General features: G+C 44.2%; 1 protein-coding gene across 1 annotated transcript in view; it reads right to left on the reverse strand.

Moving 5' to 3' along the window:
* Positions 1-467: 467 nt before the first annotated feature.
* Positions 468-18,371, reverse strand: part of LOC122562368 — a 53,568-nt gene continuing 35,664 nt past the window's right edge. Inside the window, exon 4 of the mRNA XM_043715244.1 lies at positions 468-1,966. The gene's annotated coding sequence lies outside the window, so the exon portion shown is untranslated. The remainder of the gene's footprint in view (positions 1,967-18,371) is intronic.

An 18,371-nucleotide genomic window follows, 5' to 3' on the forward strand; every position in this document is an offset into this window, starting at 1 on the left:
GGGGGGCGTGGACCTGACCAGGTAGTCACGGAGGGAACGGTCTTTGCAGAAGGCGGAAAGGGGTGGAGAGGGAAATATATCCCTGGTGGTGGGGTCTGTTTGGTGGTGGCAGAAATGTCGGCGGATGATTTGGTTTATGCGAAGGTTGGTAGGGTGGAAGGTGAGCACCAGGGGCATTCTGTCCTTGTTGGAGGGGTGGGGTCTGAGGGCGGAGGTGTGGGATGTGGATGCATTGGAGGGCATCTTTAACCACGTGGGAAGGGAAATTGCAGTCTCTAAAGAAGGAGGCCATCTGGTGTGTTCTGTGGTAGAACTGGTCCTCCTGGGAGCAGATATGGCAGAGGCGGAGAAATTGGGAATACGGGATGGCATTTTTGCAAGAGGTAGGGTGGGAAGAGGTGTAATCCAGGTAGCTGTGGGCGTCAGTGGGTTTGTAAAAAATGTCAGTGTCAAGTCGGTGTCATTAATGGAGATGGAGAGGTCCAGGAAGGGGAGGGAGGTGTTAGAGATGGTCCAGGTAAATTTAAGGTCAGGGTGGAATGTGGAATGAATCACAAAAGGAGAGTACACTTGCAAGAGAGGATATGCTTGGAAAAGTTAGAAAAATTGAACTTTTTCCCAAGAACGGTGGAAGTGTAGGGAAGGTAATGAAGGTTTTAGCTTGAGAAAGTAGATTTGGAGGAACAAGATTTTCATGAGAAGAGGAAAACTCCTGGAAATATTTTAAAGGATGTTTATTGGAACTCTTGATTGCAAAACTATTGCGAGTGTGAATTATTTAAAAAGGCATTTGGAGAATATCACAAATGTAAAAGGAAGGAAGGAGAGTAGGGATATGGAATTAAATCAGAGTGACAGGCTGAAAGTTTTGCATTAATCTTAATGATTGAATGGGGAAGAGCATCATCTTCAGTGAAATACTGATGGATGTTCAAAAATAAATGCTTCATTTATTAAACTTATACTCCTGAATGAGCCTTGGAAAGTTCAGACAAGGTTGGGTTTGCAGATATGGATGATCCAGATTTGTTCACATGATTCTTGACCCAGCCTCAAAAGTAAAAGCTGACTTTTCTCCTGACAATCACCACTCAAATTACAACAAACAGGAGCACTCGTCTCTTTTAATACTTTAGCAGGAAATACAGAAGCTGAGCTGAACTCCGTGGAAGTAATGCATTCCAGATCTTTCTAATCAACTGGTTCAGAGATTTTATAACATGTTCTTTGATCAAAGTGGGACTTGAGCCCAGTGCTTGTGGTCCAGAGATAGGAATGTACTATGTATTCTGTTCTTGAAGGAGAGCTGCGATGAGGGGTGGGGTATGTTAGAGGGATGGGTGGATAATGACAATGTTTCTAACCTAGTTATGAGAAACAGTCAGACATGGTCTGGGAACAGTGTGGGAGTTGCTATTAGGTTCACATGTCTCAGAACATCTTACAATTCTTCACCAGTGTTGGCAAAATGGTATCACCAGGAGTTTATTCAATGACATTCAAGTTTGTGTGCAAGATATACAGGAGGAGACTTAACAATAAACCAAGAAAGTTCCATAGTGACAACCATTGCTGGGACTGAGTGCTGCAGCCAGCTGACACTCATCAAACTCCACTTAATGATGAATTCAGAACAGTCATACCAGATTTGAATCATTAACTCTGTTTCTCTCTCAAGATGCTGCCAAACTGCTGACTTTCTCCAATGCTCTCTGTTTTCATTTCATTCATTGAGGGAGTGGCTGTGATTTGAAATATTTGGTTTCATGCAGATACAGAGTGCACTGGAAACTAAAAGATGGAAGCAGCTTGGAGCAAGAGCAGGATGAGAAACAGGGAGATGAACATTGAGGAATGGATTCTAGCAGCCGCTGTTCCGTTGCATCAGTACATGGTCCCGGACCGCGTATTCCATCTTGATAAAACAGTGAGATCCATGGGGCCCAGCTCCTTAAAGTCGCACCTGCTGTAAGTTAAAAAATCACACAACACCAGGTTATAGTGCAACAGGTTTAATTGGAAACACAGTAGCTTTCGGAGCGCACCTGCTGTAGAAAGGGATCAGCACTTCATCACCCATGAGTATGGTACGGTGAACATAGGGCAGGGAGTGGAGGAACTGGAGGTAGCACCACAGGAGAATGGTCCCTTTCCACTGCTAGTGGAAAGTGCGGTGCACGGCTAACCTATGGATATGCCCTGAGGAGCCAGGAGGAACATGCAACACCAGCGCCTTCTACAGAACAAACAGGTTAATGGGTTACATGTAGCTGCCTGAGCAGCAATGGGATTCACTACAGACTGGTCAGACAACCTACTGAATAGGGAGAGTCAACCAAGCAGCTGGAAATATTCAAGGAAGACATGATTAACCAGTTACCAAGGACTCAGGAGTGGAAAAATAATGAATAACACTAACTGGGGTAGACAAAGTGTGGAAGGCTTAAAGGGGGCAGAAATAAGTACAGGAGGGAGCTTATTAAGCAACATGTAGGAAGTCGTATGAGAGAGGAGACAAGTGGTGGACCTCATTTTAGAGAATGAAGTCAGGCAAGTGGGAGATGAGGCAGTGCAGGAATATTTTGGAGATAGTGACCATAATTCATGTATTTTGTTCACTTGAGAATATAACTTTTAAAAAGAAGTTCTGGGATTTACATATGAAAGAACTGAAACCAACATGGTCATTCTAAAAGATGAGAGACTTGACAAACAATCCAGGTCTTTTTCAATATATCATTTTAGTTGTATCACACTGTAAACCTTTTCTATAAATTCTGCGTCTTACGATCTTATTCTCCACAACCATCTGATGAAGAAGCAGCGCTCCGAAAGCTAATGCTTCCAAATAAACCTATTGGACTATAACCTGGCGTTGTGTGATTTTTAACATAATTCATGTAAGATTCAAGGGAATTATGGACAAGGACAAAGCTGGACCAGAAATAAGGGTTCTGACAATGAGGGAAAGTTGGTTTTAAATAAGATAAGACAGGGTCTGATCAAAATAAACTGGGAGCAGACAAATCCACATCAGAAAGTGGGAGGCATTGAAAAGGAGAACAGGGAAAGTGTAGGGCCAACATGTCCCTGTAAGGGTGAAGGATGGGACCTACAAATCCAGAGAATCCTGGATATCGAGGGACACAGAGAATCAGATAAGGAAAATAAAGGAAGCATACGTCAGACACCAAAGGCCGAGAGCAGCAGATATCCGAGTGGAGCATAAAAAGTGTGGGGATTGTTTAAAAACACATGAGGAGAGCAAAGAGGCAACATGAAAAACCACATTAAAGAAAATCCAAATTTTATAAGTACATTAGCAGCAAGAGAATAACCAGGGAAAGGGTAGGGTCCATTAGAGACCAAAGGGATAAACTCTGGGTGGAGCCAGAAGTCATCGGTGAACCTTTAAATGAGTACTTTGTTTCAGTGTTCTCTGTAGAGAAGAGTGAGGTAGGTATAGATATCAGGGAGGGGGACTGTGATACACTTGACTGAATTAGCATTGAGAGAGAGGAGATAAATCCCCAAGCCCAGATAAGACGTATCTCTGGGTGCAGTGGGAAGCAAAGGAGGAGAGTGTAGGGGCTCTGACATTATTTTTCAAATCCCCCTTGGACATGGGAGAGGTGGCAGAGGATTGCAGGATTGTAATTCCATTATTCAAGAGGATGGTAAGGACACACCAGGAATACTAGAGGCCAGTGAATCTGACATCTGTGGTAGAGAAATTCTGAGAGACAGAACTAATCTCCAATTGAAGAGGCATAGATTTGAATGAAAAAAATGCTTCCACAGCTCAGTCCTCAATGGTCTAGCCCATATCCTGAGACTGTGTCCCCGGTTTGGGACTCCTTAACTAAGGAAAGCATTCTTCCTGAATCTTGTCTGTCCAGCCCTTTTATAATTTTATACATTTCAATCAGATCCCCTCTGACTCTTCTAAAATCTAGTAAATACAGGCCCAGTCAAACTAATCTCTAAACACTGAACAGTCCTATCATCTCTAGTAGGTTCTTAACAAAAGCATCCTGAAGATCTAAACACATCATATCCACCAGTTCTCCCTTATCTATTACACTTATCACACCTAAAGACTGCAGTAGATATATTAAACATGATTTATTTCTCATAAACCCATGCTGGCTTTGTCCAATCCTATCAGTACTTTCCAAGAGTCTTCATGTTTTTTTTACAATAGACACCAGCATTTCTGCAACTGCTGATAAATTATGGAAGATGATCACTAATGCATCAATATCTCCAGCACAACTTCCTTTGGTGGTCTTGGATGTAGATTCTCAGGTCCTGGGAATTTGTCATTCTTTAACCCCATTCATTTCATAAAGTCATAGAGTCATAGAGCAGGGAAAGAGACCCTCATTCCAACCAGTCCATGCTGCCATAATCCCAAACTGAACTAGTCCCACCTGCCAGCACCTTGGTCCATATCCCTGAAAACAGTGCTCCTTATTCTTGTACTCATCTGAAAGTCTTTTAAACATTGTAACTGTACACACGTACATCACTTTCTTCGGAAGTTCATTCTACACACAAACCACGGTGCAAAAAAAATTGTCCCTCATGTCTGTTTTTAAATCTTTCTCCTCTCATCTTAAAAACATGTCTCCAGTCCTGAAATCCCCCACTCTAGGGCAAATACACCTGCCATTCACCATATCTATACCCCTCATGAAATCTATAAGTCTTTAACCTTTAGAAAGTCACTCCTCAACCTCCTATGCTTCAGTGCAAAACATCCCAGCCTATCCAGCCTCTCTCTAAAATTCAAACACTCCATTCCCACAAACATCCTGGTAAACCTCTTCTGAATCATCTCCAGCTTAATCATATCTTCCCTATAACAGGGCGACAAGAACTGGACACCTTACTCCAGGAGATGCCTCCTCAACATCCCAAACATAATGTCCCAAATCCTACGCTCAAAGCAATGAAGGCAAGTGTGCTAAAGACCTTCTTAACCACTTTATTTATATGTGCTGTAAACTTAAAAGAACCCCAAGGTTTCTGTTCTGCAACATTACAGAAGGCTCTGTTTATTGTTGTTTCTGTTCTACCCTTGTTTGTTTTAGAAAACTGCAATCCCTTGTATTTATTCAAATTAAACTCCATTTGCCCCTCTTCAGCCCATTTACTCAGTTCATGAAGATTTCTTTGTAATCTTAGATAACTTTCTTCACTGTCCACTATATCACCAATTCTGATGTCATCTACAATCTTACGAACCATACTTTCTACCCTCTCATCTAAATTACCTATATTTCTCCAGCACCATATTATTATTAACACTGACTCCCTTGGATTCCTCCCTCTCACTGGACCCTTCATTCCTTGACATTTCTGGGAGATTATTTGTGCCCTGTTTTATGAAAACAGAACCAAGGAATGGGTGCAATTTTTCTGCCGTTTCTTTCTTCTCCATTATAATTTCCCTAGCTTCTGACATTTCTTTACTTTTCTGTTAACATTTATAGAAGCTTTTATAGTCAGTTTTTATGTTTCCTGCAAATTTACTCTGAGACTTTATTTTCGCAATCTTGACCAATCATTGTGTGTGTTTTGTTGAATTCTAAAATTGGCCGAGTCCTCAAGATTGCTGCTTTTACTGGTGATTTATATGTCTCCTCTTTGGAACTAAGACCATCCCTAGTTTCTTTTATAAGCCATGGCTGAACTACCTTTCATGTTTTATGCTTGCACAAGACACAAACGAATAATTGCTACACATTATTTAAATATTAAGCAATTGCCTCTCCACCATTACTCCTTTTAGTAAGATTTCCCCAGTGCATCCTTGCTAATTTGTGCCTTTATTTAGATTCAGGATTCTAGTTTCAGATTTGACAATTTCACCCTCCATTTCCTCTTCCCTGAGGGACCCTACACAGCAAGATTGTTAATTAATTATTTCTCATTGCATGGCACCCAGCCTGAATATGCTGGTCTCTGGTTGCTTCCTCATGTCTTGGTCAAAAAAAACACAATACACACTCCAGGAACTTCTCCTCCACAACACCATTGCTAGTTTGGTTTGTACCATATATATAAATTAAAGTCATCCAATGATTATAGAGTCATAGAGATGTATAGCATGGAAACAGACCCTTTGGTCCAACCCGTCCATGCCGACCAGATATCCCAACCCAATCTAGTCCCACCTGCCAGCACCCGGCCCATATCTCTCCAAATGCGTCCTATTCATATACCCACCCAAATGCCTCTTAAATGTTGCAATTGAACCAGCCTCCACTACTTCTTCTGGCAGCTCATTCCATACATGCACCACCCTCTGCGTGAAAACGTTGCCCCTTAGGTCTCTTTTATATCTTTCCCCTCTCAACCTAAACCTATGCCCTCTAGTTCTGGACTCCCCGACCTCAGGGAAAATACTTTGTCTATTTACCCTATCCATGCCCCTCATAATTTTGTAAACCTCTATAAGGTCACCCCTCAACCTCTGACACTCCAGGGAAAACAGCCCCAGCCTGTTCAACCTCTCCCTGTAGCTCAGATCCTCCAACCCTGGCAACATCCTTGTAAATCTTTTCAAGTTTCACAACATCTTTCCAATAGGAAGGAGACCAGAATTGCACGCTATATTCCAACAGTGGCCTAACCAATGTCCTGTACAGCTGCAACATGACCTCCCAACTCCTGTACTCAATACTCTGACCAATAAAGGAAAGCATACCAAACGCCTTCTTCACTATCCTATCTACCTGCAACTCCACTTTCAAGGAGCTATGAACCTATGATAGTTGTAGACTTATTGCATGCATCTGATTTCTTGTCTAATGCCTTCCCTTACACCTCCAGTATGTTTGGGGTCCTACAGACCATCCCTGACAATGATTTCAGCTACTTGCTGTTTCTTATCTCCACCTATATAGATTCCACATCAGGATTTGCTGACCCAGTATCCTTCCTCACTATGGCATTGACTTCTATCCTTTAATAACAATACTACCCACCCTCCTTTTCCTTTTGCCTGTCCTTCCTAAATAATGAATACCCCTGGTCATCCTTGATCACCCTGCTGCCATTTTTCTGATAATTGCAAATATATTGTTACATTTATATCTGTTTACACTGCTAATTCATCTACGTTATTGTGAATGCTCTATGCATTAATACACAATGTAATCACTCTCCAGAGGAGATTGGCCTCAAACCTGTCCTGACACAATCCATCCTGCTTTCTTCTGGTCCCACCTTCCCCAGAACTAGTTGCTATGTTCCAGGAATCTGAATCCCTTCCCATTCATTAGGTACATCTGTTACATTCACCAGCATGTGGCACTGATAGTAACTCTGAGATTACTCCTTTTGATGCCCTTTTTAAAATTTATGATCAAACTCCCTATACTCAACTTGTAGGGCCTCATTAGATTAGATTTTACATTAGATTACATTACAGTGTGGAAACAGGCCCTTCGGCCCAACAAGTCCACACCGACCCGCCGAAGCGCAACTCACCCATACCCCTACATTTACCCCTTACCTAACACTACGGGCAATTTAGCATGGCCAATTCACCTGACCTGCACATCTTTGGACCGTGGGAGGAAACCGGAGCACCCGGAGGAAACCCACGCAGACACAGGTAGAATGTGCAAACTCCACACAGTCAGTTGCCTGAGGCGGGAATTGAATCCGGGTCTCAGGCGCTGTGAGGCAGCAGTGCTAACCACTGTGCCACCGTGCCGCCCTCATCTTGCTTTTAAATCTATGTCTTCAGTACTGACTGTTTACTCTTCGCTTCAGAATGCCCTACTCTGGCACAGGAAGGCAACATACCATGCTGGAATATCTTTTGCAGCTGCAGAAATTCTTCCTCCCTCTCCTCTTGTACAGCACAATTACCCATGGTGCCATGCTCCAGGCCCCCACTGCTATACCCTGAGGAGGCATCTACCCCAACAGTATCCAAAACAGTATACTTGTCAGAGAGATGGATGGCCACAGGCCATCCGGTACTACCTGCCTTCCTCTCCTCTGCCTGGTGGCCACCCACACTCTTTCTGCCTATTCAGTCTCAATATGTACTGTCACCATCTGATGGAACTTGTGAGTCCAGCTCAGAAATATGGTTAGCCAGTAGCTACAACTGGTTAACCTCCTGCACACATGGATGACAGGGGCACTAGAAGTAATAATGACTTCCACATAATGCAGGAGGACAATATCACAGGTGCAAGATCTGCTACCATGACATCCCTTTTGATTAAGTTTAATAGTTACTCCCTTTAAACAATACTTTCTATGCTAGGGGAGAGTGAGGACTGCAGATGCTGGAGATCAGAGCTGAAAAATGTGTTGCTGGAAAAGCGCAGCAGGTCAGGCAGCATCCAAGGAGCAGGAGAATCGACGTTTCGGGCATAAGTCCTTCTTCAGGAATGAGGAAGGTGTACCAAGCAGGCTAAGATAAAAGGTAGGGAGGAGGGACTTGGGGGAGGGGCGTTGGGAATGCGATAGGTGGAAGGAGGTTGAGGTGAGGGTGATAGGCTGGAGTGGGGGTGGGGGGCAGAGAGGTCAGGAAGAAGATTGAAGGTCAAGAAGGCGGTGCTGAGTCCGAGGGTTGGGACTGAGATAAGGTGGGGGAAGGGGAAATGAGGAAGCTGGAGATCTGCATTCATCCCTTGTGGTTGAAGGGTTCCTAGGCGGAAGATAACAATAGACACTAGACAATAGGTGCAGGAGTAGGCCATTCAGCCATTCGAGCCTGCACCGCCATTCAATATAATAATGGCTGATCATTCCTAATCAGTATCCTGTTCCTGCCTTATCTCCATAACCCTTGATTCCACTATCTTTGAGAGCTCTACCCAACTCTTTCTTAAATGAATCCAGAGAGTGGGCCTCCACTGCACTCTGGGGCAGAGCATTCCACACAGCCACCACTCTCTGGGTGAAGAAGTTTCTCCTGAGCTCTGTCCTAAATGAGGCGCTCTTCCTCCAACCGTCGTGTTGCCATGGTCTGGCGATGGAGGAGGCCAAGGACCTGCATGTCCTTGGCGGAGTGGGAGGGGGAGTTAAAGTGTTCAGCCATGCTAGGGGTCTTATTTCACTCTAAATACTCCCATTGCAATGTAAAGTCCTTGCCTTAAGTCTCTGGAGGCCTTATTTTAATTCTTAACTTTATTTGCCTTAAGTTTCTTTTATTGCCTTCCTCCAAGTACAGCTACTTGTTTAAAAATACAATTTTGTTTTTATAAGAAATTTGTGGATATTCCCTAACAGCAGTTTTGTGCCAATCAGTAAACTTAGACTTTTCCTGCGATTTTTCTGAATTGGTATTTGCTTAATAGGAAGCTCATGGCAATCTGTTGTCTTCCCACTCCCTCCCTGGCTCCAAAACCCTGATGTAGGCCTCAAGCCTCAGCCTCACTTTATATCCTTCCACTCTGAGCTACTGTCTACCAGGTCCCGCTGTCTCCCTGATTCCTATAGTAAGTAATGCAGGCCTCGAGCCTGATCCCACTCTGAGTTGCTCTCTGCCAGGCCCACAGGTGCGGCTGTCTCTCTGAACCCCAAGCAAAGGATTCGTATCACTCAGCTGCTTTCTCTGCGCTCATGACATCATGCTGCTGTTACTGTTGCTATTGGTGAAGGGAGGCCTCTCATGATTATTTCCTCTCTCGCTCACCTCTCACTCTGGAGACTTTGCTTCTTGCAATAAATTTTAATTAAAGCACCTCTTTCATCCTCTGCTCTGAATTCCTGCTTTAACCCAAATTTCCAGTTACTTACAAAAACAGAATTTACTGGAATCTGGTGACCATTCCTCACTAGACTCAAAACATTAACTTTGTTTTTGTATTCAAAGACACTGCCAGACCTGCTGAAATTCTCCAGCACTTCCTCTCTGTGAGAAACAAAGCTCACTCACTTCAATAATTGCAGTCCGAGACAAAAATCTGAATCAGTAGTGTCCTTTATTTGTACACTTGCAAGTGGGTGCAATGTCTAATGCCAGACTAGGCAGAGGACAAATACACACAAAATTCAACAAACTCTCGAAATTTATACAATTTGAGTTCCTACATATTTTTTTCTTATTTAATTGTTTGTTTCCCCCCCCCCCCCGCTTACCTCACTCATTTCCCTAAGACTGATCCCACAGCTTCTGTTTATCCGGCCTTGTCCGTGACAAATGCCTATCTCTGGCCCCATAAGGTCGCTTGATGTCATCCCACTGCAGGTCATTGTTAGGCAAATTCTTTCTTTATCAGTACCTATTCCTATTCCTTCCATCTGGGCCTCTCCGGAGGCCACTCTGACCTTTATGACCTCTTTAATTAGGGTTTGTTCCTGTGTCTCCATACAAGTGGGAAACCTACTGTTTATACAGGCCTCTCTTCACAGCATTTTATCTAGTGCCTGTATTTCTACCATTGTTTTGCAATCACGTCTCATGCTGACATACCATTTTTAGCTGAGACGAAAACAATTATGTATTTCCTCCACATAGTCCCCATTCTTGTTGACTCAGCTCTTGGCTGAAACAATTACACACTGATGTGAGTTCATTTACTCTGTATCAAAACTTATAATTGCAGAAATAACATTAATTTACCTATATCCCACATCTTTTTGTCTGTTTTAGATCTCCAGCATATGCAAATTTTTATTGTATTTCTAGTTACTCACTGTGTCCCACTCTGGCGAAACCTCCCTCACTCACCATGTGGCTTACTCTGATATTGCAGGGATTGTTAGATGCAACCTCATCTTTATAAACCCTTCATACTCCCGACACATAACTGTCCCTCAGCGACAAGCTGCCCTTTAATGATCACTCCATTTCATGGCCTTCTCCACCCATGTCACTATGGTGAAGAAAGCAATTGCATCTGCAATCTGTTGACACTTCCTGGCATTCTCTTCCAACAGACACTTACCAATAAAAAAAAGCTAGTACTGTCATCTGGTACCTGTCTGTCATTCACGAGGAGGTGCTGTAGGCATGCAAGATAGCACCAATGGAATGGAATGTGAGGTGGTTAGTCAGCCACTGACAAATCAGCACTTATCTAATTGTATTTATGAAAGACATTGAGTGCCAGATAAATGAAGACTGAACTCCTCAGTGTTCACATTAGCCCTGACACTACCAAAAGCTTAGGCCTACCATCTGGCTTCAGATTTCATCACACCTTTCACTAAATATTGGATATCCAGTTGCCAACTGTTAATGCCACTCACCTCTCAAGTCCACAATAAACCATTAAATCTCTTCCCACATTGGGATCCAGATTCTGGCAACAACTCACAATGTCAGCAACACCCTCTCTGTGACTCTTCTCATGGCCACTCTCAGAAAACCTTCCTTTTCTGGACAACTCACAAAAGTACCTGACGGAAGGTTTAGCTGAAGTGTAGACTGACCCTTTCTTTTTCTGCCACCATCTTTATCCACTCCATCTTCTTGCTGATGTGGTTCTCACAGATTGATTGTCACAGAGGTAGAATGAAGAATAATAGTATCTGTGAGCTATGAGCATGAGGATCCATCCACTGCCATTGTGGTCAGTCAGTCATCAGGAGTCTATAGGAGAATATAGGAGGATGTCCTATCACCTAACCATGTCTGTCAGCTCCATGCATTTCCATTCATGGCAACGACCTCTACCCCAAACGCAGTATCCTGCTCACTGAAATTTTAATTAGCCTCTCAGCATTTGCACCTCCTTTTGCTTTAAGAACATTCTTAAAACCAATCTCTTTGACTTTGCTTTGGTCATCTTTCCCAGTTGCTTCCAAAATAACTCCACAGAGGTTGGTATTCCATCACCAAGTCACTCTTTATTTACAATGAGCCGTCCATGACTATAGTACTGCCTCATTCAGGGTCAGGTATCAGAGTACCACTTTCTCTGACATTCAATCATTTTTATGTCAGCCAGGGCTCCCTGATTGGACCAGATTAACAGCTCCTATCAGGGAACTTATATTCTATGAGCTCCTTGTTACAATCACTACAGTTTCTTTGTGTCAGTGCCTGTTATGCCCCGGGAGCACCTTGAATCAAAGGGATACACATACTTGTTTTGGTTAGGGTTGTAGTTGACTGGAGTTTAGGATTAAGTATCAGGGTTCTTAACAGAAGCAGTAATGCAGACTTGAACAAACAGCTCTGCCAACCATCCAACCCAAACTTTGGGTCCGCTACATGGATGACACCTTCGTCATCACCAAACGAAACAATTAGAGGAAACCTTCAAGACCATCAATAATACCCTTACTGGCATGACATTTACTAAAGAGGAGGAAATCAACAACAAACTGCCATTCCGAGATATTGCAGAAGAGCAAACAGCCAATGGGGAACCTCAAACCAGCGTCTACAGGAAAACAACACATACGGACCAAATACTGAACTACAGAAGCAATCATCTCAACATCTACAAACGAAGCTGCATCAGAACATTATTTCAACAAGACAACACACAGAGGGACCACGCAGAGCAGAGGAAAATCACCTATACAATGTATTCAAAAAGAACGAGTACCCAGTGAACACAGTCCACCGATTTCTCAGCAACAAACCCCAACAAGCAGACAAAACGCGTCCAGAAACCCTAGCCACTCTCCCCTACATCAAAGACATCTCAGAAATGATTGCCAGACTACTCAGACCCCTTGGCATCATGGTAGCCCACAAACCCACCAACACACTAAAACAGCAGCTAATGAACTTGAAAGACCCCATACAGACAACAAGCAAAACTAATGTCATTTACAAAATACCATGCAAGGACTGTGACAAACACTACATTGGACAAACAGGCAGAAAACTAGCCACCAGGATACATGAACATCAACTAACCACAAAAAAACATGACCCACTCTCACTAGTACCCTCACATATGGATGAGGAAGGACACCACTTTGACTGGGACAACACATCCATCCTAGGACAAGCCAAACAGAGACACACACAAGAATTCCTAGAAGCATGGCATTCCAACCGGAACTCTATCAACAAACACATTGACTTGGATCCCATTTACCACCCTCTGAGAAAAAGAATGGGAAATGACATCAACACAGGAAATTACATCACCAACCCAAGGAAACCTAAACACATAAATAGAAAGTGGGTCACTAACACCAGTGCTTCATCTGGAGACTCACTGATGATGTTACCTAGTAGGGTGACAAAACGTCTGAAAATGAACCTTCTAGCTCAGCGAGCAAACCTACATCCAGAACCTCAACCTGAGATGCAAATCTTCTCGAAGCTCGCTAATGAGTAGGAAACTGGACAGATTCAGGGGAAGACCAAAAACAGTCAGTGATCAGTAACTGATTACCGGATTAAGGACGTATAGCTGCTTAGTGTGTCAATGTGAGGGAGCAGGCAGTATTTATAATGGAACTTCTGTGTGGGGAAAACCCATTGGCAAACACTGGGGAGAGGTACAGATGTAGAGAGAAATCAGCAGCAGATCTTTGAGGTACTGACCAGAGGGTTGGGTACATAGGGGCCTGACACAGTTATAACAGCCAGAAAGGGAGGATGTAATTCCTGTGTCCCCGTGTCCTGGGAGTGAGCCAAGTTAGTTTGCCACATCTTCCTCTGGACTCCTCCTTCAAATGGAAGAGGGACAGGAGGCTAAAGGAGCACTCAGGTGAAACGATGAAGATGGGAATATTCAGACAGAATTCAAGAGGCTCAATCATGACAAGCTAAAACTACATTTCCTTAAAGTGCAGAACCACATCATCCAGATCCTGGGGCAAATTTGGTCTCTAGGGGCCAGGAGAGAAGCTCTGATCAGGGAACCGCTTGTCTGTCTGTGTAAACAGGAACATAGACCTCAGGATAAACAGCCAGGTGGAAAGATTGCTACACAGCAAGATCCAACTCTCACGGTCCATTTCCATGGTCAGCCTTGGGACTGCTCTGAAGGGATGTTTGAATTGTGACTGAACAAGTCTGCTCTCAATCACACTGATCACTGCCATCAGAACCAGAGCACAGAGAGAGGGAGCCCAGCACGGGGAGAGGGAGCCCAGCACGGGGAGAGGGAGACCAGCACGGGGAGAGGGAGACCAGCACGGGGAGAGGGAGCCCAGCACGGGGAGAGGGAGCCCAGCACGGGGAGAGGGAGCCCAGCACTGGGAGAGGGAGCCCAGCACGGGGGGAGGGAGCCCAGCACGGGGAGAGGGAGCCCAGCACAGGGAGAGGGAGCCCAGCACGGGGGGAGGGAGCCCAGCACGGGGAGAGGGAGCCCAGCACGGGGAGAGGGAGCCCAGCACTGGGAGAGGGAGCCCAGCACTGGGAGAGGGAGCCCAGCACAGGGAGAGGAAGCCCAGCACAGGGAGAGGAAGCCCAGCACAGGGAGAGGAAGCCCAGCACAGGGAGAGGGAGCCCAGCACGGGGAGAGGGAGCCCAGCACGGGGAGAGGGAGCCCAGCACGGGGAGAGGGAGCCCAGCACTGTTGAGGTGCTGGAAGACAATCAGGGAGGAGGATGAAGTTCTGTATCAGCTGGTTCATGATAAGGGCATAAAGATGAGGAAAGCTATCCTTTCCAACAACCTCAGGTAACAAGCAAGAAAAAAAATCACTGCAGTTACTGGACCCTGTACTGAAAACAAAAACAGTGGATATCACATCAGCATCCATGGAGAGAGAGCAAGCTAACGTTTCAAGTCTAGACGACTCTTCAACAGAGCTGACATAATGAAGTGTGGAGACGGCGACTGTCACACAACATTGAAATGTGAGAATGTCAGACAATGGTGTGTCTCATTGCCAAATAGGAGAGAACAGGTAGACTCACTGGAGAGGCCGGGAGGGGAGAGAGAACATGGTGGCAAAGAATGCAACAAGTAAAGCTAAAAAAAAGGGAAGAAATGGGAGTGAGTTCATTATCAAAAGGTGCTAAAATCAATATTAAGTCCAGAAGTGCCTAGTCTGAAGATGAGATCTGAAGATGTTCTTCCAGTTTGTACTCTGATTCACTGGAGTATTTCAGCATGCCAAGGACAGAAAAGAAACAAGTGTTTAGGAAACGATTGAAAAGACAACTATCCTAAGCCGAGATTGGGGGTCTTGGCCTGATATTGATGACAAATGTTAAAAGTGTGAGAAGTGAACTTAGGCCAAAGCAGGGAAGTGACTTCCCCCAGCATGGGGTGCCTGGTTGCGTGGTCTTGCAGTGGGTTTCAGGTCCTTGGCTGTACATGTAATGGGACCTGCACATGTTCCTGCTCTCACAGTGTCTTCACCAAGTTCACGCAGGCTATTCCACCTGTGACCAAAAGGCCTCAACTATAGCCAGATTGTGACAGTGTGATTGTTTTTTCCATTGAGGTATTCCATGTTTAATTCACAGGGATCATGGGTACAACATCACAGTAAGATCCTACAGGAACTTTCCAAGGTCCGTGGCATTGCCAAGAACTGTACCAACTTGTATCAGGACAGTCTGTGTACCTTGTCTCCTGAGAAACAGGGGGAGCAATGGCCTAGTGGTGTTATCGCTAGACTATTAATGATGAAGGGTTTATGTGTCTCCAGCATCTGCAGTCCTCACTTTCTATTAACCCAGAGATCCAGGTAATGTTCTAGGGACCTGGATTTGAATCTTGCCAACAATAATCTGGAAATAAAAGTCTAATCGTGACCATGGAACCACTACTAATTGTCAAGGGAAAACTCACCTGGTTCACTAAAGTCCTTCCGGGAAGGAAATCTGTCATCCTTTCCCGGTCAGGCTTACATGTGACACTAGATCTGCATTAATGTGTTTTGCTCTGAATTGCCCTCTGGAAGCTAGAAGTGGCCCAAATAGGTTCTGGAGCTGGTTTATGTTTATAGCAGCATCCCATACTCATCCACACTACTTTTTCTTTAATGAGACCCAGTGTTTCCTGTGGACCATTTACTCAAGCTTCCAAAGCTTTCTGATGGAGATGATCATGTCAACGAGTAGATAGCTGTGGCTTAGCCAACTATTTGAGATGGTTTTAAGAGAGTGAGAAGAAAAACACTGATTGATCACAAAATGGATCGGACCGATCTTTCAATTGGCACAAGGCTACTCCTATGAAGTCAGAATATCAGGGATTGGGACTAAGATATCGGATGTATGGGACTCCTGAACCTCACACAGTCATCAGCTGAAAAGGGAAGGCTTGTGGGGGCTTGGTGGGGGGCACACACTGATGTTATTAGAGCTGTAGGATATCCTCAGAAAGCAGCGCACAGAGGGAAGGGATTTGAAGGTTCCAAATCTAGGGGATGATATGGAAGTAGAGGCTCTTCAATGGTATTGTGGATCCTGAAATATTGGTGTGGGTGGCCCAAGTGGAGTCAGAGAGTGGTGTGGAATCCTGGAGTGAACTGTGTATTATGAATCTGGGAGGTGCATTCTCCTCCTGCCCTGAAACTGGCCAGGGAGGGATCTGTATTGAGTACAGGAGTTGGGATGTCATGTTACACCTGTACAAAATATTGATACAACCACAACTGGAGCATAAAGTTCTGGATGCCTTGTTAAAAGAAGGATGTTATTAAAGTGGAAAGAGTACAAAAAAGATTTACAAGAATATTACTGAGACTGGCAGGTTTGAGTTATAAGGAGAGGTTGGATACACTGTGACTGTTTTCCCTGGAGCATAGGAAGAGTAACCTTATAGAGGTTTATAAAATCATGAGGGGCAAGGATAAGCTGAAAAGTAAACTAGAGGGCATAGGTTTAATGTCAGAGGAGAAAGTTTCAAAAGGGATCTGCGGGGCAACTTTTTCAAACAGATAGTGGTGTGTATATGGAATGAGCTGCCAGAGGAAGTGGTAGAGGCGAGTACAATAACAACATATAAAGGACATTTGGACAGGAACATGAATAGGAAAGGTTTAGAGGGATATGGGCCAAATGCAGGCAAATGGGACTACATCAGTTTTGGAAGCTTGGTCAACATGGACATATTGGACCGAAGGGTCTGTTTCTATGTTGTATGACTCAATGACTCTATGCTGGGGGATAGAAATTGAAGCAACAAGTGATGTTGATCATTCAATCTCTGGAGCCATGACTGACTGAGACTCCAAAGAGGATGATCTACCGCAGAGAGGCAATCTCTTGGGAGATGCTAGTCATAGTCATACAAAACAGAAACAGACCCTTGAAGTCCAACCAGTCCATGCCAAACATAGTCCTAAACTGAGTCCCAGCTGTCTGCTCCTGCCCCATATTCCTCCAAACCTTTCCTATTCCTAAATCCATCCAAATGTCTTTTCAATATTGTAATTGTATCACATCCTCCACTTCCTCAGGAAGTTCATTCCACAGGCAAACCACCGTCTGTGTAAAAAAATTACCTTTGTGTCTTTTTTAAATCTCTCACCTCTCACCTTAAAAATGTGTCCCCTAGTCTTGAAATTTCCCATCTCAGGCAAAAGACAACTACCGTCAGCCCTATCTATACCTCTCATTATTTTATAAACTTCTGTCAGGTCACTGCTCAACCTCCTATGCTCTAGTGAAAAAAGTCCCAGCCTATCCAGCCTTTATTTTCTATACCTGGCAACATCCTTGTAAATCTCTTCTGAACCCTCTCCAGCTTAATAATATCTTTCCAAAAAATGGGCATCCAGAACTGGACACAGTCTTCCAGAAGAGCCCTCACCAATGTTCTGCACAACCTCAATATAACATCCCAACTCCTATACTCAGAAGTACTGAGCAATGAAGGCAAGTGGGCTAAATGGCCTTTTTAACCATCGTGTCAATACGTGATGCAAAGTTTAAAGAATTATGTACCCGCACTCTTAGGTCCCTCTGTTCTACAACAGTACTCGAGGCCCTACCATTAATTGTATAAGCCCTATCCTTATTTGTTGTAGCAAAATGCAATATCACGCATTTATCCAGCTTGAACTCCATCTGCCATTTTCTGGCTCATTCTCCCATTTGATCAATAGACAATAGACAATAGGTGCAGGAGTAGGCCATTCTGCACTTCGAGCCTGCACCACCATTCAATATGATCATGGCTGATCATCCTTAATCAGTATCCTGTTCCTGCCTATCTCCATAACCCTTGAGTCCACTATCCTTGAGAGCTCTATCCAACTCTTTCTTAAATGAATCCAGAGACTGGGCCTCCACTGCCCTCTGGGGCAGAGCATTCCACACAGCCACCACTCTCTGGGTGAAGAAGTTTCTCCTCATCTCTGTCCTAAATGGTCTACCCCGTATTTTTAAGCTGTGTCCTCTGGTTCAGCACTCACCCATCAGCAGAAACATGTTTCCTGCCTCCAGAGTGTCCAATCCTTTAATAATCAGATCCCTTCTCAGCCTTCTAAACTCAAGGGTATACAAGCCAAGTCGCT

Source organism: Chiloscyllium plagiosum, chromosome 24, assembly GCF_004010195.1.
Source record: "Chiloscyllium plagiosum isolate BGI_BamShark_2017 chromosome 24, ASM401019v2, whole genome shotgun sequence".
NCBI lineage: Eukaryota > Metazoa > Chordata > Chondrichthyes > Orectolobiformes > Hemiscylliidae > Chiloscyllium > Chiloscyllium plagiosum.